The 10,291-nt window shown below is 53.0% G+C and overlaps 1 protein-coding gene across 1 annotated transcript in view; it reads left to right on the top strand.

The window, feature by feature from the left end:
* Positions 1-50: 50 nt before the first annotated feature.
* TNFAIP8L1 (TNF alpha induced protein 8 like 1) overlaps positions 51-10,291 on the top strand; it is a 17,618-nt gene continuing 7,377 nt past the window's right edge. The window contains exon 1 of the mRNA XM_024745914.1: positions 51-139. The gene's annotated coding sequence lies outside the window, so the exon portion shown is untranslated. The remainder of the gene's footprint in view (positions 140-10,291) is intronic.

Below are 10,291 nucleotides of genomic sequence, written 5' to 3'. Positions count from 1 at the left end.
AGGGCGGGGTCGAGCTTCCTGCCCCGCCCCGCTGGGTCCCAGTCCTCAGACACGAGTCTCGCGGCCACAGCAAAGCCCCCTCGGAGGCGGCCGGACAGAGCCCTGACCGTCGGACTGACGACGGAGTCCCAGAGAGCAGGTGAGCTAGCGGTGCCGGGGCGCCCCCCAATCTCGGGGGCCACCTGGCCTCTCTGTTTCTCTCGCCCCCTATGTCCCTGACCCCCCTTATGTCTGTTTCCCTCTCCCTCTCCGTTTCTCCCTTTCACTCTGTCTTCCTGTCACTCTCTTGATGTGTGGGTTACGGGGAGGCATCCTGGGTCTGAACTGCCCACCCTGGCTTGGGGTGGTGCTCTGGGACCAGCACCCCCTCCCCCGAACAAAAGGACTCTGATGGACTCTGCCCCCTTTCACAGTGCAGGGCACCAGGTGCCAGGGCCAGACGCCAGAGCTAGGAGGGCATTCTAGTTGGTGGGCAGCCAGGCCAAAGGCGTGGAGGTGGGAATGAGTGAGACTTCTGGCTGGTCCAGGCAGCAGAGACAGTCAGAGCCAGGCCCACCCAGACTGGCCACCTGGGAGCTCCCCAGTGGCCTGAAGCCTTGGCCTCAGTTTTGCCAGCTGTGAATTGGGACCTTCATCGCTGAGGTAACTGGCAGTTGACCTGACCCAGATCTGCATGCATCACTACCTCCTCTCTCCTGGGGGGCTCTCCTGGAGGAGGAGCAGCCCCAGCTGTAAACAGGCCTCTGAGGTTACTTCCTGAGCAGGTCTGAGCCCAGCTGGGGGAGGTGAATGCCCTGGGTGGGGGGTGCCATAGCAGGGTGAGGGGCAGTTCAGCCCAGTGGCTGGGTTGGTTCAGCCCAAGCTCAGACCTTGGAATCAGACAAACCTGGGTTCCCGCTCTGCCACTCATCACTGGTACCTTGAACAAGTGATTCAATTCTCCAAGCCTCAATTTCCTGTCTGAGGGTCATAATTCCCTGGGGGTGAGGGCAGCTTCCAGAAATAAATGCAGGAATGTGGGCCCTGCAAGTCTCTACCTGGCCTCCACCTCCTCCCTCTCTCCCCCTCACTCACTCTGCTCCAGCCACACAGCCTCCACATTCCACCAACACGCCAGGCACCATCCTGCCTCAGGGCCTTTGCACGGGCTGTTCCCTGTACCTCCATGACAGGTGCACAGGCGCCAACTTTAAAACATAACAAGTTGCCTAGATGGGCTGGGCCAAGGGACTGCCAGGCCAGGGCTGGGCGGCTGGGTGGCTGGGAGGGGCAGAGGAGGAGCTGGCCCAGGGACGCTGTACCTATGGAAACTGGAACAAAGAACTGTCGCCCCAGCCACGCGAACACCTGGGCTGAGCTTCTCCCACTTGGCAGGCTTGGTGGCCTGGGACGCAGGTGGTAGGTGAGTGCCCAGACCTCTTGGAGGGGGGCGAGTCAGGCGCTCACACCCCACTCTGATGAGGGGCAGGGGTCCCTAAGTGAAGAAACCAGTCAGGCAGGTGCAGATTGGAGGCTCTGTCGTATCCCCTTCTGCTGTGTGGCCTTGGGCAGGTCAGGTGCCCCCTGAGCCTGTTTCCTCATCTGAGGCCTGGGGAGGGGAGGGGCCTTTTGGTTGCTTGGTGATCTGATGTGATGGGTTCAGGAGGTCTCAGTGTCCCTGTCTGTCAAATGGGGCCACCAGAGGGTGCCTAGGACAAAACTCCATCTGTCATCATGGAAACAGCCCCAGAGGCGGATGCTGAAGAAACGACACATGGTTGTTCAGGTTCAGCCCCAGGTGTTATAGACTGAGATGGGGACCTAGAGACAGGCAGGACTTGGCCCAGTTACAGAGAACTTGGGCTTTTACCCCAGAATCCCCCACATACACCCCTCCATGAAACAACTTCCCCTGGAATCCCACCACCTGAGGGATTCACAGAGGCACCTCTGGCCCAAGAGTACTTGGGATCTTCTAAGGCCCCGTCTTCCAGGCCTCACTTTTCCCTTCTGTCCAATGGGGCAGTGGAAGTTGGGGAGTGTCCACAGTGGGGGAGCCCCTTCCAGAAGGGTTCGTGCTGTGCTGCTGTGTGACCTTGGGATATCTGTTTTTCTCGGGGCCTCAGTTTCCCTGGCTGGACAATGGGGCCCTTGGACGAGATATCTGACTCTGTGCCCCTCTAGTGCTGGGAGGTCATCTATTCATTCAACAACTGGTTCTGAGCCCCTACTGTAAGCCAAGCCTGGTGCAGGGCGCCAAGGACCTGGCAATGACCAAGGCCCGTCTGGTGTCCCCACCCCCCACTCAGTTCACAGACTGGGGTTGGGAGAGATGGACATTCATCCAGAAAAGTCATTAGGGTTAGCTGTAATTGCATGAAGGAGTAGAGAGACAGACAGATTGATGGGGAAATTAGTTTAGATGGGGGAATCTGGGAGGGCCTCCTGAGGAGGTGACATCTGAGCTGAAGCTCAATGGCAAGAAAGAAATAGCCACATGGAGACCTGGGGGAAAGAGCAATCCAGGCAGAGGGCACAGGTCGTGCAAAGGCCCTGGGGCAGCACCATGCCTGGTGTGTTGGAGGAACAGCCAGGAGACCCGTGTGGATGGAGCAGAGTGAGCGAGGGGGAGAGAGGGAGGAGGGGAGGGCAGGGAAGGTACAGGGCAGGTCGTGCAGGGTCTTGTGAGCCATGGGGAGGACTTGGGCTTTTACCCCCAGGGAGGAGGGATCCCTGAAGAGCTGTGGGCAGAAGAGGGGGAGGACCTGACTCGGGTGCTCACTGGCGCCCTCTGGCGGCTGCTATGGAGAGGACAGACTGTAGGGTGCGAGGGCAGGAGCCAGGGGACCAAGATGGAGGCTGTGGGCGGTGCGAAGTGGGTGGAACCAGGACTCATGTAGGGGCTGCATCCACATTCCCGCCAGGTGACCCTCCAGCCTCCTCCACTTGCTGTTAAAAATCTTTTACTTGGGAATTCCCTGGCGGTCCAGTGGTTAGGATTCCATGCTTTCACTGCTGTGGGCCTGGGTTTGATCCCTGGTTGGGGAAGATCTTGCAAGGCGCGCAGCGCGGCCAAAAAAAAAAAACCTTTTACTCAGCTTGAGCCTCAGCCTGTCCTGTCTTTCTCTGTAGAGGGGTGGGATATGGTCTCCCAACATTCACTTTTGCCCACTGGTGTCCCCCACCCCCACCCCATCCCAGCTCTTTCTTCAGTGGAGATCTGACCACAGTTGAAAGTGTCCCAACTCCCACCGCAGCCTGGCAGGGAGCCAGACCCTGCCCATCCTTGGGGTGGCCCCCGAGGGCTCTGGGGAACCCGGTGTGAAAACCACTGGTATCTGCCCCCCCACCTGAGAAAAGCAGGCCCCCCCTTTTACCATATCAAAATGGGCACCGACTGTGAGGTCTGAGTGATGGTGATAAAGGGCTGGAAGCAATGGGTGCCCTCATGCTGGCAGAGGGTAATAGTGTGGGGGCATTTGCCACGGTGGGCGGAGATCTGGAGCCCCTGAGGCCACCCTGGGATGCTGCAGCAGGGGCTGAGGGAGGAGGCCCCGCTGAGGGGGCCCATCAATTATTGAAGCCCTTTGTTGTGACATAAAGAATTCATGTGGAGGGCGGGCTGCTCCGTGGACCAGTGGCATGCTGAAGCCAGCATCCACCCTCCCCACCCCCGCTCACGAGGGCCACTTGCTGTATTGTCAGGAATTTCACAACCCTGTTGTTAACATCACCATTATTAAAAAGGACAGACTATCAATAAAACTGGAAGAAAAAATAAATTAAAAAAAAATGACATACTATGAACTTACAGTCAAATACATTATATTTAAAACAAAAGTATGGATGGGGATTCCCTGGCAGTCCAGTGGTTAGGACTTGGCGCTTTCACTGCCGAGGGTGCAGGTTCAATCCCTGGTCTGGGAACTAAGATCCCACAAGCCACTTGGCAGGGCCAAAAAAAAAGAAAAGAAACCTCAAAGATACGGAATATTATTCAGCCATAAAAAGGAGTGAAGCCCTGAGACTTCCTTGGTGGTGCAGTGGTTAAGAATCCACCTGCCGATCCAGGGGACACGGGTTCAAGCCCTGGTCGGGGAAGATCCCACATGCCGTGGGGCAACCAAGCCCCGTGAGCCACAACTACTGAGCCCGCGCGCCTAGAGTCCGTGCTCCACAACAAAGAGAAGCCACCGCAACGAGAAGCCCGCGCACCGCAACGAAGAGTAGCCCCCGCTTGCCGCAACTAGAGAAAGCCTGCGCGCAGCAACGAAGACCCAATGCAGCCAAAACTAAAATTAATTAATAATAAAAAAAGAAAAATCCTTAAAAAAAAAAAACAGGAGCCCTGAGCCTTGAAAACATGACACTCGGTGAGAGAAGGCAGACACATAAGACCACATAGTGGGTGATTCTTTTTATAAGAAAAACAGGCAAATCCATAGAGGCAGAAAGTAAATCAGCGGTTGCCAGAGGGCTGGGGGAGGGGGAGGGGGAGTGACTGCTGTTGGGGAGGGGGTTTCTTTTCGGAGTGGTGAGAATGTTCCGGAATTAAATAGTTGTGATGGTTACCCAGCTCTGTGAATATATAAAAACACTGAATTGTACACTTTAAAGGGTGAATTTTATGGTATGTGACATATACTTCAGCACAACTTATAAAAAAGCAAAGGTCAAAAATCCTAATTTCTAATTATTTTACTGCACTTTGCAAGGATCTGTGCTCTTGAGGTTATTTTCGTCTAGTGTTTCTGTTTGGTGGAGATGGTGAGCAGTTCTTCCCAACTTCATGTTCAAGTTGGAAGCTTGAAATTGGCCGTGGTGAGAGAATTTACACCATGGAAATTGGCAAATGCTACAAATCAGGGTTTGATATATTGTTCTGTCATCATCTAACCTGGAGGTTGGCCAACCTTTTTTTACAATTTATTTATTTATTTATTTTTGGCTGGGTTGGGTCTTCATTGCTGCATTCAGGCTTTCTCTAGTTGCGGTGAGTGGGGGTTACTCTTACTTGCGGTGCGTGGGCTTCTCATTGCAGTGGCTTCTCTTGTTGTGGAGCACGGGCTCTAGGCGCGCGGGCTTCAGTAGTTGTGGCACGCAGGCATCAGTAGTTGTGGCTCGCGGGGCTTTAGAGCACAGGCTCTGTAGTTGTGGCGCACAGGCTTAGCTGCTCCGTGGCATGTGGGTTCTTCCCAGACCAGGGCTCGAACCTGTGTCCCCTGCATTGACAGGTGGATTCTTAACCACTGCGCCACCAGGGAAGTACCCAAGCTTTTTCCATAAAGGGTCAGATAGTAAATATTTTTGGCTTTGCCAGCTTTTCTGCCTCTGTTGCCTCTCTTCAAGGCTGCGTTCCAATAGGACATGAATGGGCATGGCATGTGCCAATAAAACTTTATTTATTTATTTATTTACAAAAACAGGCAGCAGGCCAGAATTTGCCGCCCTTGGTCTAACTACAGGAAATGTCAATAATGAAAATTAAATTTTAAAGGGTGGCATGTCTCTAGCTGCTTCCTTGCGAATAGCACAAATGCACTGAGGGAATATTCTCTCACCATTCGAAAACTGCCATCGGATTCGGCAAAGAAGTCGCTGGCAAAACTCACCAAGAACACATAGTGAGCCTCGGTTGGGTGTGTGAAATTCACCCGTGCAAAATCCTTTCTTACGTCTGTAAGTTGCATGGGGCACATCCTTTATGTCAGGAACATTTATGGTAAACATATGTATGTACCTACATGCCTACATTTATTTTTCCTGGAAAGCTGGTGGCTAAGAATTCTCCAGCGCTTAGTGAATGGGGTGGGACGCAGCATTCACGGTGCACCCGGGGGGCACTGGGGACTCTGGGAAGCAGGATCTTCTGCCCTGTGGAATCCCCATCACCCCCACACCTAGCATCCAGGACTGGGAATCTGTGGGTTGAGGGACCACCCCGGCGCACCTGTGACCTGGGTTGGATGGGGGGCCATGGGAGGAGTCTCTCCACCTGGGCCTCCCAGCTGGCAGGGCCTGGCAGAGGCCCTGAGACTGGACCATGCCTAGCATGTTGCAGGGACAGCAAGAGGGGAGATGAAGGAGGGGAGGTCATTGATGTGGGGAGCGGGAAGGTTGGCCCTGCTCCAGAGTTTGGCGACAGAGGGATTGGGAGGAACGAGGTCCACTGGGGCCAGTGCCGTCCACTGCCGTGTGCCCTTCCCCTTGGGGGAGGCTCACATTCAGTCCTGCTTCCACCCCACCCTCCCTCCAAGCCCACCTTTGCCTGTGTGGGGAAAGGATGCTGTCAAGTCTAGAGCAACCCGAGGCTCCACCATCTGTGGCCAGTTTGGGAGCTGGAGTGTCCAAACTGGGGACAGGAACAAAGGTCAGAGTCAAAAAGACAAAGTGGGGTTGGCAGAGGGTGAAAGTCTGAGCGTGGACAGAGGGCTGAGGTTCCAGAAAGAATGTGGGGTGCAGGGCAGCAATCAGCAGAGACAGGGACTCAGTGACTAGACACCTATTTCACAGATGGGAAAGTGCCTCCAGGGGCTGGGGCTTGTCTGAGGTCATGGAGGGGAGACCTCAGAGCTGTGGGAGGGCCTGGACAGTGGCCTCCTCAGGGGCTGTGGACCAGCCTCCGGTCTCCTCCCTGGCACTGTCCTGCCTCAGGGCCTTTGCACCAGCCATTCCCTCTGCCTGGCTCACCCTCCCCCAGACCCTGTCCTTCCAGTCCCAGCTCCAGGGGCTCCACCTTGGAGGGGTCCTCCTGACCACCCAGCCTAGGTCACCTGCCGTCCCTGGCTGTCACTGCCCCCCATCCCCGGGCCTTATCTGTTCCTGAAATTATCCTGTTTATTTCCACATTCACTGCTTCCTGGTGCCTCCCCCTTCCATCAGGGGCAACACCTCTTAGGGGGCCGTTTTGGAAATTCAGAGGGCATTTTTCCCCCTCCCACTTATGATAACAACAGGATATGCTAGCATTTGGGGGGCAGGGACCAAGGCACTAGGCGTCTGGCCATGCTCAGGGCAGCCCCTGGCCCTCACAACGTCCTAATGTCTTGCCAGAAACCGATGACTAGGGGTTTCAATATTCAGTGAATTTTCCTGAAATGCAACTCCTGGGTAAATCAAGGGAAGATGGAGCTCTTTTTTGATAGAAATTTGTAGCTACATGTTCCCTGCGATGCCCTGTATGGGGCAAACCTCTGATAGATGCACTCCATCATTGAGTGCAGTGGGCCTGAGCTTTTAAGGAGGAAAAAAAATTTTTAATACTTCTTTGTGTATCTATTTGGGTGCACCAGGTCTTAGTTGAGGCCCACGGGCTCTTCATTGCTGCATGTGGGATCTTTAGTTGCAGTATGTGGGATATAGTTCCCTGGCCAGGGATCGAACCTGGGCCCCCTGCATTGGGAGTGTGGAGTCCCAACCACTGGACCACTGGGGAAGTCCCAGGAAAATTCTTTTTTAATCAAACATGTATTGAGCATGTACCATGTGCCTGGCTAGGTGGAAGTGATTTGCAAATCTCCACTTGTGTAATACTTTTCTTTTTTTTTTTAATTAATTAATTTATTTATTTTTGGCTGCATTGTGTCTTCGTTGCTGCATGCGGGCTTTCTCTAGTTTCGGCGAGTGGGGGCTTCTCGTTGTGGAGCACAGGCTCTAGGTCCATGGGCTTCAGTAGTTGTGGCTCACGGGCTCAGTAGTTGTGGCACATGGGCTTAGTTGCTCCGCAGCATGTGGGATCTTCCCGGACCAGGGCTGAACCCGTGTCCCCTGCATTGGCAGGCAGATTCATAGCTGCTGCGCCACCAGGGAAGTCCCTGTAATCCTTTTATTTCTGTTTGTATTACTGCTTGGGCCAAATCGTGATTTCTAAATTTTTTTTTTTTTTGGCCATGCAGCATGTGGGATCTTAGTTCCCCGACCAGGGATCCATCCCACACCCCCTGCAGTGGAAGCGGGGAGTCTTAACCAGTGGACTGTCAGGGAAGTCCCAATTTATTTAACGTTTTTAAAATGAGGCATAGGGCTTCCCTGGTGGCGCAGTGGTTGAGAGTCCGCCTGCCGATGCAGGGGACACGGGTTCGTGCCCCGGTCCGGGAAGATCCCGCATGCCGCGGAGCGGCTGGGCCCGTAAGCCATGGCCACTGAGCCTGCGCGTCTGGAGCCTGTGCTCCGCAACGGGAGAGGCCACAACAGTGAGGGCCAGCGTACCGCAAAAAAAAAAAAAATGAGGCATAAAATAGAGAGTAAGGGGCACAAAGGTATAAACTATATACACTTGATATATATATATAGTAAGTGTTCAGCTTGATGACATAGAATTCACATATTGTAAAATTCACTATTTTAAAGTGCTCACATTCCAGAACATTCTGCCACCCCCAAAAGAAATCCCATCCCATTAGCAGTCACTGTCCATTCTCTGCTCCCCAGCCCCTGGAAACCACTAATTCACTTTCTGTCTGTGTGAATTTGCCTGTTCTGGACGGTTGCCATCAATGGAATCACACACTGTGGGTCCTTCTGTGTCTGGCTTCTCTCACTGAGCACTGTGTTCTCAAGATCCATCCATGTTGTAGTGAGTGTCGGTGCTTCACTCATTTTTATGATTGAATAACATCCCAGTGTGTGGATGGGCCACAATTCGTTTGTCCATTTATCTGTTGGTGGGCATTTGGGTTGTTTCCACTTTTTGGTTATTATGAATCATGCTGCTATGCCCATGTGTGTATACGTTTTTATGTGTACGTATGTTTTCATCTCTTTGGGGTAGGTACCTAGGAGTATAACTGCTGGGTCATGTGGTAACTCTGTGAGGAACTGCCAAAAACCTGTTTTGCACAGCGGCTGCACCGTTTTCTATTCCTACCAGCCGTGGATGAGGGGTTCCAGTTTCTCCCATCCTTGCCAGCCCTTTTGTCTGTCTTTTTGAAACGGCCATCCTAGTGGGGGTGAGGTGATGTATCATGATGATTTTGACTTGTTTTCCTAGTTGCCAGTGATGTTGAGCATCTTTTCACTTGCTTATTGGCCATTTATATATCTTCCTTGGAGAAATGTTAGATTTTTAAAATATCAAGATATAACTCACATACCATAGACGTTACCCTTTGAAAGTTTACAGTTTTCTGGGTTTTAGTGTATTCACATTTCTTTGTAACCATCCAGCTCGATGACTTTTTACATTGTGTAGACCCAGATGGAGACACAGAACATGAAACATTCCGGGGACTTCCCTGGTGGTCCAGTGGTTAAGAATCTGTGCTTCCACTGACAGGGGGCGTGGGTTTGAAAAACAATTTTTTTTTAATTAAAAAATTAGGGACTTCCCTGGTGGTCCAGTGCCGATCCTTGGTCAGGGAGCTAAGATCCCACATGCCTCGCGGCCAAAAAACCAAAACAGAAGCAATACTGTAACAAATTTAATAAAGACTTTAAAAATGGTCCACATCAAAGAAAAATCTTTAAAAGAATTTTAAAAATTAAAAAAAAAATAAAAAATTCCAGAGCTCCTCCCTGTACAATCCCCCTCACCTTTATCACCACATATTAATTTTATTTATTTATTTATTTATTTTGCGGTACGCGGGCCTCTCACTGCTGTGGCCTCTCCCGTCGCGGAGCACAGGCTCCAGACGCGCAGGCTCAGCGGCCATGGCTCACGGGCCCAGCCGCTCCGCAGCACGTGGGATCCTCCCAGACCGGGGCACGAACCCAAGTACCCTGCATCGGCAGGTGGACTCTCAACCACTGCGCCACCAGGGAAGCCCTAATTTTATTTTTATACCAGCGGGTGGAGACAGACGGTACTGCCTGTGGATTCCATTTCAGGGAAATGGGGGCACCCAAATTCTTTTGTAATAAGGAGGTGGCATGGTGTCTAGAAGGCTGGGGTCCCTTGGAAGGCAGGGATGGGATCTCTCTTGGTCACTGCTATGTCCCCAGTGCCTGGGACACAACTGGTGCTCCATAAGTGCTCACTGAGCCACTGAATGAGTGTTCCAGCCGAGCCCTTGAAGCTTTATTGGGCTTTCCTGGCTGTGACGATAGTGGGGTGATCTGGCATTTGGTGGGCAGGGGCCAGGGACGCTGGCCGTCTGAGCCCCTCTGCTGTCCCTGGGAAGGGCCTGCCCCAGAAAGCCTGCCCTGGTGCAGCCAGGCCCCTCCTGGCTTGTCTGCCCTTGGACTTGGATGAGCGCAGCTGGCAGGAAGGAAGGCTGGGGTTTATTTTGGTCCCCAGCATGCTCCCCCGGGAGAGTAGTCATCTCCCTGTCTGGCTGCTTGGATGGAGGCGTTTCTGGTAGAACAATGGGTC

The sequence above is a fragment of the Neophocaena asiaeorientalis genome, unplaced genomic scaffold, assembly GCF_003031525.2.
Source record: "Neophocaena asiaeorientalis asiaeorientalis breed wild unplaced genomic scaffold, Neophocaena_asiaeorientalis_V1.1 scaffold357, whole genome shotgun sequence".
NCBI lineage: Eukaryota > Metazoa > Chordata > Mammalia > Artiodactyla > Phocoenidae > Neophocaena > Neophocaena asiaeorientalis.
This window is presented reverse-complemented; position numbering and strand designations above follow the sequence as displayed.